The 23157-nt window shown below is 41.8% G+C and overlaps 1 pseudogene; it reads right to left on the reverse strand.

Moving 5' to 3' along the window:
- Nucleotides 1-1223: 1223 nt before the first annotated feature.
- On the reverse strand, nucleotides 1224-22032 carry LOC148867686 (SNF1-related protein kinase regulatory subunit gamma-like PV42b; annotated as a pseudogene).
- Between the last annotated feature and the right edge of the window lie 1125 nt (nucleotides 22033-23157).

A 23157-nucleotide genomic window follows, 5' to 3' on the forward strand; every position in this document is an offset into this window, starting at 1 on the left:
TATTTAAATATTTTGTTATTTAAATATTTAAATATAATGTAAAATATTTAAAAAGTTTTATTATTTGAATTTTATTTATTTTAATGTTATTACATAATATTAAATATTTTGTTATATTATTTAGCTATTTTTAATGTTTATTATTTAAGATTTTTAGTTGTTGAAATATTTAAATATTGTTTTATTTTTTAATGTTAATTTTTTATTCTTTGAATAGCCTTTAAATTGAATAATTCATAAAATTATGATTTATATTGTTACTACAAATTGCATGTTGAATTTTGTAAAAATATTGAATTATTAATAAGGGTAAGTTTCTTAAACTACCCTTAAGGTTTAGCTAATTGACTTACTTTACCTTACTGTTTGGCTAAATGTACTCTTACTGTTTCTGACAATTGACTAAGTGTACCCTTAGCAGTTAAATATGGACGAAAAAGGTAAAATGCCCATTATACCCCTATACGAAATTACATTTTTATCCCTATTTTTAACTTAACTCAATCCCTCTCGGACACTCGCCCCATCTGTTGAAATAGAAGATAGGAGCACCATCCATCAATGGCTCGACGCTGCCATTGTCATCGCCACCTACGGCGGTCGCTGCAAATACCGAATGGCAGAGGTTCGGCGGAAGTCCAACGGAGGTCCGTGAGTTTTTTTCTCCTTTGCTCTCCGGTCTTTGTCCTGATTGGAATCACTCAGCCAACTTTTTTCTTTTAAATCGTGAAAATGTCAAAGTCCAAATTCCCTTTCTATAGTTCTTTCTTTATTTTTGTGTTCTGCAGTTGTAGTTTGTCTTGAGACTACAAGCAAGCAAAGGGTGGTCCAGAAGTTGAAATCAAGAGAACGCAGATAAGAAATCAAGCCCAAATCCCATGCATGAGAACCCAGATAAGAAATCAATATCAAATCCCATGCATGTGGGAATCAAGACTGTCCAATTAGAATTTGGGTCTAGCTTATGCTAGACAATTAGACCAACTTTCTATTTGTAGCAGCTGAAGGTTTAAACTGGAATCCATACATGTCAGAATGTGCAGTAGGTGGAAGATGAAAAGTTTGTTTTTAACTTCAAAATACTACAACTGAACATTGTCCCATTATATAACTCTGAAAATTTTCACTGCGCTGCATTCCTTACTTCTTGACTTGCCTGAGAAACATGAAATTCCAGACAACTCACAACCTACTCAAGAGTCGGTATATACATGTACAGACACTCATGTCGCTCCAAATTCGGACAACAGTGACTCCCTTATCACTCGAATCATATCTGTCAGTGATACAACTCCTGTAAGCAAACCCTGTTGGTCTACAACCCACACTCGGTGCAAATGTGCACCAACCACCTTGTTAATGACTTCAGAAAGGCTTGAATTGGCGTAGCAAGTTACCAGTTCTCTTGCTGAATGGCCTAAATCACCCGCAAGATTACTGGGGCCTATTGATTTATGCTCTATGAACTCTATAACACCAATAGACAGCCATGACTGCAATAAAGCAATTGGGCATCCCCTCAGGACGCTTGCAGAGAACGTTCCTATGAGTTTCCTACCTTTTCCCTGCAATACAGTTATACAGGCAAATGGCAAGTAAGTGCTGGAGAAGTAGAACAACGTGAAGCAGAACTTAATATAAGAAGCAGCTTGAGAAGACATGCATCGATAAGCTGGGTGTGATATTCTTCAGTAGCATCTGAAGCTTCAACAATTGGAACAGCATTAAGGGAGGCAGTCCTCATGCATTTAATATCTTCTATGACTTTTGCCCGGTTAGTTACAGCAAAAACATTTCAGCAATGACCTTCAATTCCCCAACACTGCGTGATAAGATATTCCCCATCTTAGAGCTGTGCATCCTCAAAAAACTGAAGACATCCATTTGGGTGAGCATCCGATAGCTACATGCTGATTCTTTCAGCTCTGCTCTCCGGAAATGTTCTCCGAATGACCCTCCACTGGAACCAAAGCACGGTAGATTCCGAGCTTATCTGATAAGGAGAGCTGTAAAAGAAAAACATACAAATCCTAAACTTGTAGAATCATACTCTTGTAGAAACATACCAATATCAAACAATATACGAAGAACAAGAAGCCACGTTGCACCCCAAATATATCATACTGCAGTTATCAAGGAGGTTTGAATGTAAATACCTGTATCCATCGCAGCAGTCGAACCCTTGCGGAATGAGTGATGAACGAATGCTTGGTCGACAGGTGTGGTTTTCCTTAGTTAAATCGTTCATTCTTCCTTAGGTTTTCTCAACTCTTTGACTCTAATGGGGTAGAGCAAGGAGGGCGGCTGGATGATTTAACATATTGGGAACCATAACCTAGGAGCCTTTATATTTTGACCTAATAGGATCCCAATCCCGTTAAGCCTATATGAACCAAAATGTGGTATCCACTCATTAAGCCCCATACCTTCTTGTTGAAGTCTATGGGCTTTGCATAAATGAATCACTTGATTTAGCCCACTTACAAAATAGACCATCAATGCAATTGTTTCACTGAATATGTAAGCCCACTTAACAGAGATTAAAACCTAACAAGAGCTTCTCTGGGATCTTGCTAGAAAGCCCATTCCAGATTTGGATTCAACTCTCCTTCTATCAACTCCTTGACTTAGGTTCTGGCAACCAGATATCTCCGATGGTATGACCCCGCAAACTATTCGAACTGAGATCTAAGAAACTCAAATTGCACAACTTCCCGATTTCTGGTGGAATAGGACCTCTGTATTGTTCGACAATAGCAACAAATTGTTTAGATTCTACAACTCAAAGATTCCTCTTGGAATCGGACCTCTGTATGTAAACTCTCTCTCTCTCTCTCTCTCTGAGACTTCGTTCAGTCGTTCAAAGTTCATTCACGTTCAAAGTTTGAATTGTTGGGGAAGATGGGGTCACTGTAACTTTGGAGGAGAAGCTCTGAGGCACGTCTGAAGACACTGTCTTTAGAACGTTATTTGCCCCCACTCAGTTTTATTGAATTTGCTGTTGGGTTACAGGCAAATTCATTCCCAGGATACAACAGAGCCTTGGGCGAGAATCTGCAACCAGTAAAGTTGAAGAGTCTCCAAAGAAACATTCTGTGAGACTGTAGCAGACCGGACTGAGAGAGAGAGAGAGATATAGTGAATTTCGAAATTGTGTGTTTTGGAGTCTGATTCATGCTCCTTAAATAATTTGTGAAGAGGTATGAGGAAAATGTAGGTGCTGGTTTAGAGAAGGCACCTTGAACAGTCACAATTTCAACCATTGTGACTGTTTAAAAAGTTGTTAACAGTTGGTGACTGTTAACTTTGAATTGTGCCTCTTGATCACAGCCGATCGAATCGTGACCGTTGATCTCATCAACGGCGATCAACGATCATCAATGCACCAAAACCATAGCCGCCCATTGCACCAGTGCGCCTCTAAAGCGCGAGCAAAGTGCGCCTCTAAAGCGCCTCATTGCGCCACACACACGCGCACACATGCGTGCGCGCGTTGCGCAGTATCGAATTCCCATACTTCCTCTACTAATTCTAAGGAGTGTAAATCAGCTCCTATTGAAATACTGAAAACAAACCTTGTAATTATCCAATGTGGGACAAGTTCAAAACTAGGTTTTTTTTTTGTAAGAGAAAAACTGATTATTCAACCAAGTGTGTAGGTGCAATTTCTCATGTAACTGACTAATCAAACCCATTGGATTTTCTCATGTTTTTCAAAACTGATTTTTCAACCAAGTGTTCACGTTCAAAGTCCGAACTTCTTTGCAACTCTCTCTCTCTCCCCATCCCTTTCATTCTCTCTCTCTCACCATTCATTATATCTCTCTCTCCCTCTGGCCACTGTTTTATCACTTGCAGCAGCAGTGGACCTCTCCAGCAACGCCTCTCTCTCTCTCTCTCCTCTTCGTTCTCCCTATTTTCTTCTTCTTCCTCCACCCCCTCCCAGATGTAATTATGTAATTTCGCATAGGAGTATAACGAGCATTTTACCTTTTCCGTCCATGTTTAACGGTTATCACCGCTGATTCAAAATTTGTTCCAATTTAATTCAATACACAGACGAGTATTTTATTTGTTCCAATTCAATTCAAAATAGTGATATACGACCACCATAGCTGTATTAATTAAGGGATAAGTAGACTGCACTTCACGTCAAAATTCTGAATTTCAATGAAGACCTACAATAATTCAAAATTTCAAACACCACCTAAACACCAATGCGCGTCTGAGTATTGACATCAATACACCTACCCCAACTATACGGTGGAGCTAAGATTTGTGAGGTGTACTGAACATAAAAACCATTAAGGAAGGAAAAAGGCCATTTATTAGATCACCCCTATAGTTTCATAGATTTAATTAAACCAATTTTATAGTTTATATTTTACTAAAGCACCCTTATAGTTCGCAATCTAGTTACTTAGGTGGCATTTGATTGCACCTTTTAGTCAGACCTTAGACACATTTGATGTCTCATCTTAAAACTGATCTGAATTTTCTTTTCAAATATGAAGAAAACCATAGTGCACGAGTTGACTCTTAACGTGCTTAGACGTGTTTTCGAATCAACGCATGAATGAAATTACTCTTCAACTTTTTTTTGAAATGACACACTTTACCCCTATGTAACCCCAATCCAAAAAACCTAAGTCATTCGTGTTTTCGCTCTTAGGGATGGGAAGGAAGAATGCCACTCGTGTTTTCGCTCTTAGGGATGGGAAGAAAGAACGTCGCTCGTGTTTTCGCTCTCTTGTGAATCCATTCGACCACTCTCTCTCTCTTATCTTCATACCACCACTACAACAACTCTCAACAGTGGCGGTTCTCTCTCTCTCTCTCTCCCCTCTCCTCTCTTCCGCCACCGTCGTTGCAAGAGCGGCAACAGTTGAGTAATAACAATAATAATAACAATAATAATAATAATATTATTATTAATTAATTAATTATCTTAATATTTTTATTAAACATTAATTTTTATTTAGTGATTAATTATTTTTATTACTTTTTATTGTGTTATTTATTATTATTAATTACTATCAATTATTATTTATTTTATTATTTTTATTCGTATTCTTTAAATATTATTCATCATTAAATAATTAGTTATTATTTTTATTGATTATTTTAGTTTTTATTAAATTTTAATCATTTTAATATTTTTTATTAGTAATTAATTATTCTTATTAATTTTTATTGTGTTATTTATAATTATTAATTATTTTTAGTAATTATTATCACTTATTATTTTTTTTATTATTTCTGTTCATGTTATTTCAATATTATTAATAATTAAATAATTATTTATTTATTTTTATTAAATTTTAATCATTTTAATATTTTTATTAGTTATTAATTATTTTTATTAATTTTTTATATAATTTCAATATTATTTTGAATTTGATAAGTTATTTTATATGCTTTGGTCTTATTTTGGCTGAAGTCTGGGGTAGCCGAGATCTTGATGTCCTAGTCTTCGACTTTGTGTTGGCCAAGGTGCTTTCGGGCTCTCGTCACTTGGGGATTGCTTAGTGGCACCTAGCCTTGGGGAGCTTCACACTCTTTTCAGGCAATCCATGTTCCTCGATTGGCTCTGCTCTAACAAATTGTCAGTCGTGTGTGGGGAGTTTGATGGCCATCCTCTAGCCTTAGGAGGCGATGGCTACGTTCCCGCTTCGGGCTCTGGCCGTTGTGGGTTGGCCAAGTCAGCTGGTAAACTTGGTCGACAATGTGTTGTCGAAGTGTGATCGTGTGTGTAGTGATGAGTGAAAGCAGTGCACCTGTGCCTCAGCCGTTAGAGTTCGGTTGGGCAATGTGTGCTTGTGCAGCGCACACTGTGCAGTGTGTGTTGTGCGGTGTGAACTGAATAGTTGAATGTAAAAATGAGGCATTTATAGATGTGATCTATTGATAGTACATCCTCAAGTATCCGGTATTCCAACTCCTCGGTATGAGTTTTTCGGTCGAGGTCTTCCAGCCTATAGGTACCAAGTCCAAGGACTTAGGTAACTTTGTACGATCCTTCCCAATTTGGTTCGACCTTCCCTTCTCCTAGCATGGGTATTATGACTTTGTGAAAGATGAGGTCACCTGTCTTGAACTCTCTTCTTCGGACTTTGGAGTCGTAGTACTTACACATCTGGTTCTTCTGCACTACCATCTTGAGTTATGCTCGGCCACGTGCTTCTTCCACCAAGTCGAGCTTTGCACGAAGGTCCTCTCTATTCTACTCATCATTGTAGAGCTTGGTCTAGAGAGTTGGAAAGCCTATCTCTACAGGAATCATGGCTTCGGCCCCGTATGCTAGGTTGAACGGCGTTTCTCTAGTAGATGTTCGTGGTGTGGTCCTATATGCCTAGAGGATGCTCGGTAGTTCTTTGACCCACCTTCCCTTGGCCTTATCAAGTTTGATCTTCAGGCCGTGCAGTAGAATTTGGTTGGTCACTCCGGTCTGTCTATTGCTCTGAGGTCGATGAATGACTGTGGTTCGGTGATGAGGACCCGAGGAATACCGAATTGGCACATGATGCTCTGCCAAAAGAAATTATGGGCATTCTGTGTGGTGATGCGTACCAGGGCTTCGACGGTGAAATAGTCTACTATGACGAGGAGGAACTTATTTTGCCCAACCACGGTAGGGAACGGTCCAAGGATGTCCATTCCCTATTGGGCGAAGGGCCATAGACTTATGATCGTCTTTAGAGGAACTACTAGGTGGTGATGAAGGTTGGAGTGCCTCTGATAGCGGTCGCACTTCCTAACGAGTTGGGTTACATCCTGCTTCATGGTCGACCATAAGTAACCTTGTCGAAGTGCCTTATGCGCCAAGGTTCGAGCACCGAGGTGATCTCCGCAAATACCTCCGTGTATCTCCCTAAGGACATAGTCGGCCTTGGAAGGGGGGATACACCTTTGGTAGGGGAGAGTGTGTAATTGGCAGTAGAGTTGTTCCTAGATGAGGCAGTATCGGGCCGACCTATGTACAAAACTCTTGGCTTCGGCTCAGTCTTCTGGTAGTGTGTCGTCCCGAATGTATTGTGCTATGTGGTCCATCTAGGATGGGCCTTGTTGAATAAGGAGGATGAGGAAGGCCATTGCCGAGATGCTGGGCTAAGCTAGTGTATCCATCCGAACTGTTGGGTCGAGCTCTGCCTGTGGTGAGCTAGCGAGCTTTGAAAGTGCATCAACACATACATTCTTGGCTTGAGGTATCTACTAGACGGTGAAATGTTTGAGCCGTTAGATGAGTTCTTGCACCCTTAACAGGTAGCTCGCCATGGTTGGTATCCTTGCCTCGAATTGGTCGAGGATCTGGTTGACCACTAGCTCGGAATCACTGAAGGCTTCGAGTCACCGGGCACGAGGTCTAGGGAGAGCTGAAGTTTAGCGATCAAAGCTTTGTACTCAACTTTATTGTTGAATGCCTTGAATTCGAGTCTGAGGGCGTGCTCTAATACGATGTTTTCTAAGCCGAGGACGATGAACCCGGCTCTGCTACCTTGCTGGTTGGATGAACCGTCCACGTGAAGAGTCAACACCGGCGGTGGTGCAACTGGGTCTTGTTCCATGAAGGTGCATTCGGCCAGGAAGTCGGCCAAGGCCTGAGCTTTGATGGCAAGTCGAGGCGCGTAATCAATGACGAACTTGCTCAGTTCCACGCTCCATTTCACTAGGGGACCAAATGCTTCCAGCCTCTGTAGAACTTGTTTGAGACGCTAGTTGGTAAGCACCTAGACATTTTGGGCTTGGAAGTAAGGCATGTGTTTTCTTGTTGAGGTGATTAAGGCCAGGGCGACCTTCTCCAAATTCGAGTATCGAGTTTCCGTGCTGCTGAGGACCTTGTTGGTGTAGTAGATCAACCTTTGTGTTTGGTTTTCCTCATTTACCAGGACTAAGCTGATCACTTCGTCTCTAGCTAAGAGGTAGAGCAGTAGCACGTCTTCGGGCGGCGAACTCAGGTACATCTTTAAGTTCTTGGAAGGACCGTTTGCATTGTTTGGTCCACTAGAAATATTTCACCTTTTACAAGGCCTTAAAGAAGGGCAGGCATTGGTTTGCGGATTTTGACGTGAACCTACTGAGGGCAGCTACTCGTCCGGTTAGGTGTTGTACTTCTTTGTAGGCCCAAGGTGACTATATATTTCGTTGGGTTCAACTTCATTCGATACTTCTTGAGGGTGCCAAAGACTTCTCTAAGGTCGTCTAGGTGCCTCTCGGCCTTCTTGCGCTTTACCAGCATGTTGTCCATGTACGACTCCACATTGCGGCTGAGATGATCTTTAAAAACAAGGTTCACCAACCGCTGATAAGTAGCGTCGGCATTCTTGAAACAAAAGGGCATTACTTTGTAGTAGGGCTGTTCATAAGAATGCCCAACCCGACCAAACCGACCAACCCGGACTGATCCAACTCGAGTCGGTCGGGTTTTCATCAGTACCGGTTGGTTTCGGGTTGGGCAAATATATAAACCGATATATCGGGTCGGTTTCGGTTTTCTTGTGTGAAAACCGAAACCAACCCGACCCGAACCGAACTAGTCTTCTACTAGTTCGGTAGTTCCTAGTTTGAGTAGTTTCCTACTTAACTATAACTAGTCTTCTACTAGAACTAGAAGGCCCATTAGGCAATTACAATTAAAATAGGCAATATATCCTAGTTTCTAACTTTCTATAATCTTTTACACCAAATAGGCAACCCATTAGGCAATTACAATTAGAATTCAATTAGGTGTCCTTTTGTACAGGAGCAAAACCGAAACCGACTCAAACCGACCCAACCCGATTCAAACTGACCAGGTCAGTTTGGCCTATCAGTGGGTCAGTTTCGGTTTTCACCTCAGGCAACCCGACCAGGTCGGGTCGGTTGGGAAAACCCCAATAAACCGACCCAACCCAACCCGTGAACACCCCTACTTTGTAGCAATAAAGTCCTCAGTTAGTAATGAAGGTTGTCTTCTCCTAGTCGTCCGGATGCATCTAGATTTGGTTGTAGCTTGAGAGTTCATCCATGAAGCTCAGGAGTTCGTGCCCTACCATTGCATCAATGAGCTGGTCGATCCTCAACAGGGGGAAGCTGTCTTTGCGACTGACTTTGTTCAGGTCAGTGAAATTGATGCAAATCCTCCACTTTTCATTGGCCTTCTTCACCATCACTATGTTCGCCAGCCAATCCAGATACTTGACTTCTCGGATGAAGCCGGTGTAGAGTAGCTTCCAGACTTCTTCATTGATCACCTACAACTGTTCTGAGGTGAAGCTCCTCTTCTTCTGCTTGATGGGTCGGTAGCACGAGTCAGCGTTCAAGTGATGAGTGATGACCTTGGGGTCGATCCCTGACATGTCTGCTACCGACCAAGTGAACACATCGATGTTGTTCTTTAGCAATCGTATGAGGTCTTCCTGAAGACAATCTTCTAGGAGATATTTGACTTGGACCATCTTCTCGGGGTTTTCATTGGAGAGTGGCACCTGTATGAGGTCTTCGATGGACTGGTCATGTTGTGCCTTCAGCTTGCCTCGTAGGTCTATGTTCTTCGTTATCAGTGTCTCCGCAACATGGGGCCTTCCCCTAGGCTGTCAAGAAACATTGACGTGCGGTTCTCTGGTCTCCATGTGCCACACCTACTCCATATGGGGTAGAGATTTTAATTGCCAAGCGGTAAGTGGAAGCCGAGGCCCATAGAGCATTCAGGGTTGGTCGACCGAGGATGGCACTATAGGGTGAGAGAACCTAGACGATGACGAATTTGACCATTGCCATGGTGGTGATGTCACCATCTCCGATTAGAAGAGGCAAGGTGATCTTCCCTTGGAGCATGAGAGACTCTCTGGAGAAGCTTACAAAGGGAGTGTTGACCGGGGTGAGACGTTCCTTGCTGATGCCGAGTTGTTCGAAGGCTTCCTTGAAGAGGATGTTGGCCGAGCTTCCCATATCCACTAGGATGCGTTGAACTTTGAAGCTAGCCACCTTGGCAGCTATCACAAGGGTGCCATCGTGCGGGGTCAGGACCCCTCTGAGGTCATCTTTTGTGTAGGTGATTGGATCATCCTGCCGTCTTCTTTTCTACTCCCTGTCATCGATCTCAAGCAGTCGCATGTATGCCTTGCAACCCAAGCTGCTTCCCCTGGAGACCATCCCTCTTGAGATCACTGCAATGACCCCGACCGAGGGAGCCCGGGCGAGAGGTCTATCTGTTTGGTGTGGTTCTTCCTTCGGCTTTTCTTCCTTGATGTCGATGAATCCTCCCAAGTATCCGCGCATGATCAGTTCCTCAAGGTGTTGGCGCAGATCGCAACAATTGTCTGTCTCGTGGCCGTGGTCCCAATGGAAGTCGCAATACTTATCTTTACTTTTCTTGTTGTTTTGAGACTTCATCTTCTCGGGCCACCTGACGTAGCTGTGGTCGCAGATCTGCATCAAAAACCAAACCACGATTAACCAGTTGCATTGGTTCGGTTTTGGTTCAGTTAAATGTAAAAACTGAACAAATCGGTTCAGTCCAGAAAATCACCCCATGGTTCGGTTAACCGAACCGTGAGCGCCCCTAGCTATGGTCTGAGGAGGGTTCTTTGATAGTGAGAAGCTGAAAGCGGAGGGGTGCAAACCCTAAATGACAGCTGTAACTACCACAGATTGGTTCAGGGTGCAAACTTGTAGGGCCTCAGCGTTAAACCTTGCCAAGTATTCTTTGAGGGTCTCTCCCTTCTTCTATTGCACTTGCATGAGGATGGCCAAAGTCTTCCAATGTCACTGGCTGGCCGTGAACTGCACTAGGAATTGGCTCTCCAACTATTCCCAAGAGAAGATAGAGCGCAGGGGGAAGGGGTGAGTACCACATCTGGGAAACTCCCTTGAGGGTAGCGACGAAGGCTTTACACATCAATCCTTCAGACGAATCGTGTAACATCATCAGGGCCTTGAAACCTTTGATGTGGTCGTTGGGGTCTATGGCTCCGTCGTATTTCTCAAAGTGCAGAGGTCGCCAGCTGGCTGGGAGAGCTCGTCCACGATGTCTTGGGTGAAGACTAGCTCCTTGGCAAGCTGGTTGTTAAGTTTCGTGGGTCGGACTGTAGGAGGAGTCGCACCTCTGTCAGTTTGGTTGCATTCCAATTTGGTCAGGCACTGCCTGGGCACCCTGATCTCCGCATCCCTATTGTCTGGGGCCACATGCATGGTCCTTTTCTTTCTTTGGCATCATGGGGCGGTCTTTGATCAAGCTAGATTTGGTAGTGGAGACTGGCCGCTGTTGCGGATGTTGAACGAGCCTTTCTTTCTTCGGAACTCGGGCAGAGCAGTGTGTCTTGCTGCGGTCATCATGTACATGAGATCGGGTTGGAGAATCTGATCTTCTTGATAACTGCTGCCTTTCTTGGTCAGACCACGCGTTATGCTTGTCCGAGTGGCGCTTTTTGGGGTCCTTGGGGCAAGGATCGGTCGTGTTAAGTGTCTAGACAGGAAGGGGGACGGTTTGAGGAGGTTGCGTTGTTTGCCCCAGTGTTTGCATCATCATGATGAACCTACAATTTATCTATATTTTATGAGGTCTCTGCATGAAATTTTATGTCGGTTTAATTAAAATTTTCCATATTTTTAGCTTAATTGCAATAAAGATTTCAGGGGCGGCCAACTCAAGAAAAAGAAGGCAAAAGCAAGAAAAGAAAAACCAAAATTTATCTAGTTCAGCCCAGCCCAGCCTTTAGAGCAAGGGAGTTTCATTTGGCCCAAGTAGTGCAAGCTAACTCTTTGAAAAACTCAAGGAAAGAAGCCTAGCAAGAAGGAAATTTTGGTCTAGCCCATTTTCACCCCAAAAAACAGCCTAAAGTGCAGCCTATATGTGCTCAAAAGCAAACTAAGTTCCAGCCCAAATAGCAACCCAAAGGGAGCTAGGGGCGGCAACTCCTAGAAGTTTCTTGAAGAGAAGGAGGGAGCACTCTAGAAGGTTCATGAGGGGTGTAATACACCCAATTCTAGAGACTTCAAGAAGAGGCAAGATCTTCCTTGAAAGCCTATATAAGGAGGCCTCTAGAGGGGGAAAAATGGTCCAGCATCTGATTTCAAACTCTCCTTGAGCTCTTGTTTAAGAGAGAAGAAGAGAGAGAGATAGGCGCAAGAGAGGAGAAGAGAGGAGGAACAAGTAGCTTCAAGAGAAGAAGAAGCTGAATTTGAAGGGGGAGAAAGCAATTGGAGATCAAGGTTTCATCCTCACTTGATTTCTGCACAATTTGGTAATTGAATTCAGCTAAGATTTATGTAATTTTTCCATTAAATTTTCCTTTCTTGTTGTAATCAAAGTATGTTTTATGTAAATTCAATTCTGTAATTTATTTTCTAAGTTCATTTGAGTAAAGTAGATTCAATCTTGAAGTTTCTTGTTTGGAATTTCAGATCATGAATTTACAATGTCTGAATTGCTATTTTCCAATCTCAGATTTGTAAATTTAGATCATAAAATAGTGAGATCCGAACTGGCATTCTATAAAATCATATCTGTGATTTCAGATCATGAACTTGTAATACCTGAATTACTTGAGAAAGAATTCAGGTAGCTTTAATTCAGTCTGGCCGAATTGTTCCTCTTTCTTGGAATTCATAGAGTGCTTGAGAAAGACTCTAAGAATTCAGATCTGCCAATCAAGAGCCGAATTGAGTGCAAGGTTAGAGATAACTTGCACGATTCGATTGGTGTTCATTCAGCTGAGTTGATGATCATCCAGCTGAAATGAGGCCCTAGAATTGCTAGATCTGAATGCATGCATGGGGATTAGATTCTTGCTAGAAATAGAAGAACTGTCACTCATGCATAGATTGAACATGTGCTCGAGAGAGGTTGTTCATTGCTTTGGGATTTCACCAAACCAAGGATGAATCCTATTCTACTTGAATTGCCTAGAAAACTAGCTGCTGAATTTATTTCTCTATGCATCTTTAGCTTGTCTCCTCACTTGCATACAATGTGTTTGGTCCAATGTGTTAGAAATAACTTTGTAGTTTTAATTTCAGTTTTTCATTAGTTTTACATTTCGGTAGATCAGATAACAGTAGACTAATTTATTACTAGTAGTTGCTACATATGTCATTGTGGGAACGATACTCTACTCACTACTCTATTACTTGAGCGGCTAGTGCACTTGCTAGTGTCACAATGAGCCACACATCACATCACGATGATCTGGTCAACCTTCTGCTGCATCACCTAGAACTGGGAGGGGTCGACCGTGGTCTGTTGTTGAGGCTCATGGTGTGGAGGGTTGCGGTGAGAGCAAGATCCCCGAGATGGGGATCAGCCTGTAGAGTGGTCGGATGCATTTCTTGGCATGGTTCTTGATTGCACGGAGAGATAGATTTTGGAATGGCTTTTTGTGCGATTCTCACAGACGGCACCAATTTGATGTTGTCTGATCCAAGGTGTCTCCAAACAAGATCGCAGTTAAATAATCCTGCCAATTGGCGAAGCCGAGGTGGAAGTATGAAGCTGCGCACCAAGATCTGAAACAAGAAAGTAGTCGGAGGCCCGAGGAGTTGTTCCCTGGGTAGGCACTGTGACTCTCAAGTCAATCAACAACAGTGGGTGGTTGGGCCAAGCAGTTGAGAAAAATGTGTTGGTTCGAGTAGGGGTAACCTACTTATATCCGAGGATTCGTGTCCTGTTCGGATGAGGCTTCCGGGATTGTCAGGATGAGGTTGTCCGTCGAGGTTTTCGGGATAACTCCTAATCACCAGCGGAACTATCCTCCTTACCCATATGGAGTTCTCCTTTCTTGGTTGCACTTATCCATCTTACACGGTGCCAACGTGGCCGAAGAGATAAGACGACCGCGGAGATGACACATGGCACCCGGGGGCCAACTCAACCATAACTCAAACAATTCTTTTATCTCTTTAGCTTTTAGTGAGTCTTAAGAACTTTTGTAAAATGATGGTAGATACCCTTAACTCTATTATATTATATAGGGCCTGGTAATTTTTCTCGTATTCACCGGTTACTCATCTATACCTGTACTATCTATAAACGTTTGAATAAATGTGGTTGGCTAATGAAATTTTCACTAGACTAAAATGCCCTGATTCTATGGTTTGAATAATAGAAGGAGCAAAGATAAATATGCAATTTTGTTTTCTCATTTAATGTTTATCATGAAATGACTTCTTTCTCATGTAATGCTTATTACAAAAAAGACACAAACCTCCACTCTTTTTATTCATAATTGTAAAAGAAGTCAATGGCAAAAGTGTCATTTAATTAACATTCCCATTTAATGCTTGTTAGGGAAAATACACAAAAAATCCCTCACTTTGTTCAATAATTGGAAAACAAACCATGATAATTGTTGAAACCTCCCTTGAAGTTTTTGACCGTTGCCCAAACCTCCCTTGAAGTTTGCTAATTGCAATCGCCTCCCTTAAACTTTTTGATAGAGTTGCAAGTAGGCCCCCTTTATAAAATCCTCTAACAAGAGGCATGAAAATGTCTAAAATACCCATGTAATTATTATTGAGTTTGGTTTATACATAAAAAACAATATAAATTTTATGACCAACAAAAAAGGAGAGTTTAAAGTTGCAATTTTACCTTTGAGCAATTGATGAAGGGAAAATTTGAAAAATACATCAATTCTGAAAAAAAAAATTAGAAGGGATTGGGGTAGTGATCGATATGGAAAAAAATTGGAAAATAAACATTTTAGTCAAAAGTAACTACATGGGTATTTTGGACATTTTTGTGCTTTTTGTTAGAAGATTCTAACAAAGTGCCTACTTGCAACTGTCTACAAGTTCATGGGAGGTGATTGCATTTAACATACTTTTGGGGGGATTCAATAATGATAAAAAAATTTACGGGAGGTTTTAGCAATTTACCCTTTCATTTATTTAAATTAAAGAAAAAAACCGAAAGTACATCTTATGTTCTCAATGGCCAATGTTGGGCCACATTAACCACCATGAAGAGATTTCCAAATTGCAAATAGATGAACATATTATTCTTTAAACTATTTTCTTGTTTTTTTAAATATTTTTAACCAATTTTCATTGGTTCAGTTCTTGACCATTAAGGCAATAGATGACTTTCTCTTCTTTATTCCCACTGATGAGGGCAGATTTGGCCCTCCAGTAAAATTGTGACACGTAGCACCTCGTGACAACTAGGAAAACACCCAGCCAACAAACTTACGAAGTTGGTGACCCACTCGGGCACCTGTTTGGCCGGCCTAGCGCGACCTGCGCGCGGCCTGACGCGCGCCTACGCGGCGCGCACGAACTGCACGGCGCGCGTGCGGCCTGCGCGAACTGTGCACGGCCTGCGCGACCTGGCCGACCTGGACCAGCCTAGCGCATGATCCGGCCAAGGCGCCAGCTTGACGACCTGATCTAGACACTGACCCGCCGACTGACACAGGCGCCAGCTTGACGACCTGATCTAGGCACTGTCCCGCCGACTGACATAGGCGCCGACCTGACGACCTGGCCTAAACACTGACCCGCCGACTGACGCAGGCACCCCTCTTGACAACCCGGCCCAGGCGCCGACCTGGCCGCCTAACACAAGCGCCAGTTTGACGACCTCGAGGAGTTCACCACCGTACCCCGGTTCTGACCGGATGCGACGAGTCTTACCGTTTGGAGGCTTTTCACCCACCTAACCCACGAAGACTCCGGTATATAAAGACCTCACCCCCCAAAGGGGAAGGGGATGGAAAAGAAAGGGAAGTAACCCTGCTCTCTAGCTCTCTCATATTATCTTCAAAGCTCTCTACAATAAGAGTGCTAACTTAAGCATTGGAAAGCCCCCACCGGGAAAGTACCCCCGGGACCTCTGATTCAGTTCTCGTAGGTCCTTTAGCTCACGCCGCCTACGAAGAGGAGGATAAGATGCAGTTCTCGGAAGTCCCTCAGCTCCCCCCACCTACAAGGAGGAAGAGATGGAGTTCTCGGAGGTCCCTCAACTCCTGCCACCTACAAGGAGGAGGAAAAGATGGAGTTCTCGGAGGTCCCTTAGCTCCCACCACCTACAAAGAGGAGGAAAAGATGGAGTTCTCACAGGTCTCTCATCTCCCGCCACCTACAAAGAGGAGGAAAAGATGAAGTTCTCGCAGGTCCCTCATCTCCCGCAGCCTACAAAGGAAAGAAGACCACCTCATGCTGAGGGCAGTCGGATTGCGCCGCACCAGGGAGCTCCAACATTCTCTAAGGCATCGACCGCCTAGTAGGGAGTTCGCCACCAGGTAGTTCGCCCCCAAGCAGTTCGCCACCAAGGTAGTTCGCCACCAGGGAGTTAGCCTCCAAGGCAGTTCGCCCCCACGCAGTTCGCCACCAAGGCAGTTTGCCCCCAGGCAGTTCGCCCCCAGGCAGTTCGCCACCAAGGCAGTTCGCCCCCAGGTAGTTCGCCACCAGGGAGTTCGCCACCAGGCAGTTCGCCCCCAAGCAGTTCGCCACCAAGGCAGTTCGCCCCCAGGCAGTTCGCCACCAGGGAGTTCGCCACCAGGCAGTTCGCCACCAAGGCAGTTCGCCCCCAGGCAGTTCGCCACCAGGGAGTTCGCCACCAAAGCAGTTCGCCACCAAGTAATTCGCCACCAAGTAGCTCGTCACTAAGGTACGCCACCACCGGGTCGAATAACGAGGTACTTTGCCAAAAAATTTTACATCACAACATTGGTACGTGGCCGAAAACGGCTACGTCACCCACCATATGGTGGGTTAATTTTTCATTTCCGTTACCATAAAGCCCGGCAAGATATTTGAAAGAGTAAGTGATATTTTTTATAGCAATTCATTGTAAGGTTTTCAGAGGTTGAAGAAGGTGAATTTGGATTTGTTATATAGAAGTTAATTCCTGCTAAGGTAATGAGAATTCAAATAAAATTCAGACGAAGGTAACTGATAAAAATAAGAATAAAAAGAATTTTTTTTAATTCTCGTTACCTTTGCAAGAATTTAATTTGGACATATCCTTATATTAATGAGCCATAATAAATGTGATGAATAAAAATAATTTTTATAGATGTAGAAATATAAAAAAAATGCAAAAAAAAAAGAAATATATTATATACTATCATTGTCACAAAATTTGTTACGTGCAAAGCACGTACACAAATACTAGTTAGAAAAATTATTGAATAGAATAGGGTACTTAACACAATAATAACCTGTAATAAATCTCAAAAAATGTTGCAAATAAACCTTTCTAAGGATCGAATGGACGACCTACAAAAAACAAGAACAAAAGTACACAAAAATCTAACATTTTAAGGTAGATTTCTTATTATCAGAGCCAGTTTTGGATCCTGGGACCTGTGGGTTATGAGCCCACCACGCTTCCGCTGCGCCAGTCTCTAAAATTTTCAGTTCAGTAGAAACGTGGGAATTTGGCTTTGATTCCACGGTTTAATCCCGCCTGTCATCAATGCATTTTAGCCCAGCAGAATATATATTTATAAGAAAAAGGGAAAAGACTGTCAGACAACCGTGCGACCATCCCACGGCCATCAGATGGGCTGAGAACGATATGAGCCTATAGAACAGATCCTGTTTAAGTAAGGTCGTGCCCTATGATAGCCCGGACGCTTTGAAGAACACTTCTAGATAATTATTAGCAACGTGGGACAAAGTTCATTTAATAAAAATATGCAAAGTTGGAAGCTTTGCCAGGTTCATGGGAATTGCGAAGATGGGGCGCTGGCCTTGTTTCGAAACAATGAAGGGAACTGATAGTGATAGATTCTTTCAGTTTATTTGGTGCTTTAGTTTCATTATTCATGGAACCTACAGGCTACAGGGTTGGGTATAGATGTTTTAGGTAAGGTAGGTCTGCAATTTACGAGTGTTTAGTCTTAGAGAATTCATCAAATCAAAATAAAAAAAAAATGCTTAAATACCAGAATTTGATTACTTTCTCCATTTAAAATGTTCTCTCGGGGTAAATTTTCCTCACCCCCCTCAAAAAAAAAATCAAGGACAAAATTAAATGAAAAAAAAAAGGTTATCTGCATGCATTAAGTTTAATAGTTTATTTGGTGCTTTATTTATCTTACAGATTTTTGCAATGCTTATTGTGCTCAATGCATACTTTCGAAAATAAATTGTCACCGGAAGCCATTAGACAGGTTTCGATCCTGGGACCTATGGGTTATGGGCCCACCACACTTCCACTGCGTCACTTTGATTTGATATTTTTGGTTTAAATTTAACTGAATATAATGTTATAAAAGAAGATGGACCACCACAGCTGTATGTATTAAGAAAGAGATAAGTAGACTGTAATTCACCTTATAACTTTGAATTTCAATGCAGAACTACAACAATTCAAAATTTCAAACAATTTCACCTAAACATCATCAACGCCTGCTTGTGTATTGGCATCAATTCCGAATTGGCACCTACCTCAACTGTACGGTGGAGGTAAGATTTGTGGGGTGGACTAAACAGTAAAAAACCATTAACAAAAAGGTCATTTACTAGATTACATCTATAGTTTCACAGATTTAATTAAACCAACTTTATAGTTTGTATTTTACTAAAAATACCTTATAATTTACAATCTAGTTACTTAGGTGGCATTTGATTGCACTTTTCAGATGTCTGAGGTCTGAAAACGTTGCTTTTCAGACTTCAAACTCATTTGGTGCCTCCTCTTAAAACTGATTTGAATTTTGTTTTTAAATCTGAAAATCATAATGCACAGGCCGGATTTGAACGCGCTCACATGCGTTTTAGAGCCGATGCATTGTCAAAATTACCCTTCAACTTTTTTCAAAATGGCACACTCTCACACTTGGGCCGAGTGATTTTAGAAACTTATTTAATGTGTTTTGCCACCTATCACACTTGAGTTCGGATCGTTTGTCCCTTAGGGACAAAAAAAATTCTATCCCGTCCAATACATTTTGAACACGTCATAGATCTTTCTATATTTGAAATTAACAGTCTAAACCTTTAACGGCAGCCTGGACTTGAAATTTTGACAACCCGCCCAAACTCTCAAGCCTTTCAATCCTTCCTCTATCTCGAACTCGTCTTTCTCCCTCTTCTTTTTCTCCCTCCTCTCTCACATCTAGTTCCACCAGTGCCACTGACCGCCAGAGATGTTGCTACCAACTGTTGGAGACGGTTGCCTCACCAGAGTCTATAAGGTTTGCCAAAACTAAGGGTGGAGATATCCATATTTTGTATCTAGATCCCTAATTGCCTCACTAATTGTATACTGGAGTAATTTTCAACATTGTACATAGCTGTAGGTTCACCTTGCAACCACCCATATTGTTGCCATCCATGTTAATGGGTCAACAAGTGGAACATTACCCTAGAGGAAAAGATGGATGGGTGGAAATAGAGATGGATGAGTTATTTAACGACATAGGAGAAGATGGGGAAGTAGGTGAAGGGTGGTCACTTGATGTCTGATCTTATTATCCAAGGAAAAGAGATTAGGCCTAAATAAAGTAAACAAATAATATGAGGCTTTTCTTTTGCTCCACTCAGTATATAATATTGCCTTTTCATTTCAATGAATGTTACATATGGGAATTGAACAAGCATGTTTTTGACAAAATCAATGTAAAATTCAGCTATATCATCTGTGCTCGTCATCCTTGTTCTTGATCCATTTGTGCTCTATGGATTCAAAATTTTCATCAAAGATGGAACAAATTGGATTGCAAGCCTGAAATCCATTAAATTATTGTTGGTCAGGTTCATATCATTGTACTAAAATTAAATAACATTGGCAATGTTTGATTAAAACGATCGGTGTGGTTGTTTACTAATTTCTAATCGCCATTTAAAATCCCATATTTATAATATTACACTTCAGATTGCTGCAGGAGCGAAATAAGAACCATGAGAGTTGCAAGGGAGAGGCAGGGTTACGGAACTGGCCAGAATATAGCACCGGTGAGGGTTGCAGCGGCGAGGAGGGTTCCTGTGTGGCCAGAGTACAGCAGCGTGTCGGTGGGGAGAGAGAAGAACTGCGAGAGAAAAACTTGAATCGGTGGCCGGAGTACAATAGCGTGTCAATCGGTGGAGAGAGAGGAGAACCACAAGAGAAAAACTTGAATCGGCGAGGAATGGAACTATCGGCGGCTGTAGCGGCAAAAGGGCGGTGGGTGGAAAGGGAAGGGAGAAGAAAAGACGAACTCACAGTGGTATTTGGGAATGAAAAGAGAAAGTGGGTACGAAGGGTGAGTGGGTTAAGCATATTTGATAAATAATGAAGTTCATACCATCTTTAAAAATAATTTTCCGTTAGTTTTAAATATGTTAGGCAAAGATGACATATTTGAATAGGATTGGATTTTTGTCCCTAGGGAACAAACGATCCAAACTCTTTTGCCAGCACACACTCTCACACTTGGGCCCAGTGGTTTTATAATACCACCTATCATTCGGCAACGAAGTTTACTCCCTTCTAGATCGTTTATGGTATGCCTCCCCCTCCCCTCTATCTTATGTCCCAGGCACTGCTAAGGTAGAAATAGTTGACGACCTTTTGATAGAACGAGACCGCATACTGCCTGAAACTCAAGGAGAATTTAGTATGAGCCCACTACAAGATGAAGAACATGGCCGGCTTGAAGAGAATAGAAAGAATTTAGAAAGAATTGAGCCGGTGGCATACAAACTTGTCCTACCAAATGACTACAAGCTCCATCTGGTTTTTCATGTATCTTGGTTCAAAAAGAGATCAAGCCCTACCAATTCCACCATGCCAACCCTACCCCCATTACTTCCCCATGGCATCATTCACCCACAACCCATGGAAATTCTATCATTAAAATGCATTTTGTTGTTGTGAGGACAGTGGAGAGAGGTAGCATTTACACAGAGTAAGATTGGGAGTTTATACTTGAAGGGTATTTTTGTCCTTTTGCATGCCATTTGACAGCTGGTTAACGCCGGGTACTAGATTATTGCAAAATGAAAGTTTGGGTACTAGATTGTCATATTTTAAAGTTCAGGTACTAAATTGGCACTCAACCTGAAGTATAGGATACCTATCGGGAATTTTCCCTAAAAAAAATATTGTCTCGTGTAAATCTTGATTATGAAAGGATGCTTTGTTACACATGGGAAATGTAATTGCAAAGCTGATATTGCAGAAGGTTGTAATTGGTCACACAACCTCTAATACACCTTCTGGATTCAGATATTTCGAAATATTGAAGTCACATATAATAAAGTGTGAAATGGTAATCTACTAATACCTGTTAGAAGGTCAAGTTAATGACGTGGGTTCCTTGGATGTTTTGAAATGATATAGTGTGTTTTAAGAGAAATAGTGGAAAGTAAGGATGAGTTTTAACAAGGGAAAATTCCACTTTAGCACCTTGAACTTTGGGGATAGTGTCAAGCTAGTACCCAAACTTTCAAATGTCACTACAATACCCAAACTTTCAAAAAGTGTCAAATTGGTTCCTACCGTTAATCGACCGTCAATTATTTGATCACGTGATGACATGTGCAACTTAAAATTTTTGAAAATGTTAAAACTACCCTTCAAAAAAAGACATTGTTCATTGTCCTCTACCTTGAGACTGAACCGGTTGAGATGTTTGAGATTTTGAACTAATGAAGACACACATTCATTTTCTTCTACCTTTAGATGCTAGGCCCACTTCTAACCAAAACGGGATGGAAGGGAGAACCAGGATAGGTCAAATGAGTTTAAGAATGTCATTGCAGCCTGAGCATGGCTGCAGGAAATCCAAACTCAGACCTGATTTTGATCCTATCAAAAGATTTGAACTAGTGGAGACACACATCCCTCTTTCCCTCCCCACCAGCTCCCACCCCACCCCTCCAAAAAAAAAGGATCAAGTCCCAGATTGAGAAGTATGCCACATCTGTAAATGATGCAGATAAAAAGTAAATAAGGCCAATGATAGTATATACCTGATTATGGGATTGTTGATCTCCATTGTTGTCAAAATTGGTTAACTCAGGGCAAGATTTCTCTATATTCAACTTTCCCACCAAAAGCATGTTTTCAGGCATAACCTTTTTATCTAAGATGTGTGCATGTGCAATTTCATCTTCTACGTACATCTGTATTTTTCTCATCTTTTTGAAACAAATCCTTGGAATTGCTTTGGCTATCAGTATATATATATATTTTTTTCCAATAACTTCGAACCAAAGATTTCATCACGTCTGAATCAAGTGTTATTGAACATCGTCTTCTTTTGAAGACAATGAAGATTTGAGTATTTGCTAATAAAGACAATGAAGATTTCATCACATTGTGGACCTCTTTCAAGGCGATGGTGAGACACTGAGACCGTCGGAGAGGCGAACCTTGTAAACGTCAGAGTAAGTGTCAGAACCTACTTGTTCAAGATCTTGTATCATTGAGTGATTTCTATGCAGTTGAAGATGCTCAACTTTTTAGATGGAGGATCCATGGCGAATATAAGGCCTAAGTTTTCTGATCACATCGTCAAGCTCCATATGCATTGGTTTCGAGCTTTATGTGTGTAAGATGTTATAGCTTCAATGAGCATTTGTAGAGATATGGTTTTAGAAGCTCATTAACTACCTTGGCATCAGAGGTGGTTACTAGTTAGAGATTGGATACCAATCAAAAGAAAATTAGATGATAGGTAAAAGACATTTTTGTCCTTTTATATGACATTTAAGCTGTGTTAATGGTTTTGGACCAACTTGACACTTTTTGAGACGTTAACGGTTAGACCTGTTCATAGGCCGGGCTCGTGTTTGGTTTTTGCCAAATTTTGAATGGTACCCATCCCAAAGCCCAAACCCGACACAGTGTAAGTCAGGCCCGAAGCCTGGCCCACGAACAAGTCTATTAACGGTTTTGGACCAACATGACACTTTTTGAAAGTTTGGGTATTGAAATGACACGTTTGAAAGTTAGATTAATAACTTGACACTACCTCCAAAGTTCAGGTACTAAAGTGGAATTTTACCTTTAAACAATTTCCCTTAACGTTTTTTTGATAAAAAATACATCATTCTTTTTAGGGTAAATTACAAGGACCCCCCTATACTATGACCGTCAGACAAAGACTCCCTTCGGTCCAAAAAGGCCGTTGCAATATTTTTTAATCTCCATACTACCCTTGTAATAATTATTCGGATGAGAAAACATTGTTCATCTTCCCCGACCTCACGATACACAAATAACAACGATGATCCCCTTCACCTCGT

The sequence above is a fragment of the Nelumbo lutea genome, chromosome 3, assembly GCF_056320005.1.
Source record: "Nelumbo lutea isolate HS-2025 chromosome 3, American lotus-T2T, whole genome shotgun sequence".
Lineage (NCBI taxonomy): Eukaryota > Viridiplantae > Streptophyta > Magnoliopsida > Proteales > Nelumbonaceae > Nelumbo > Nelumbo lutea.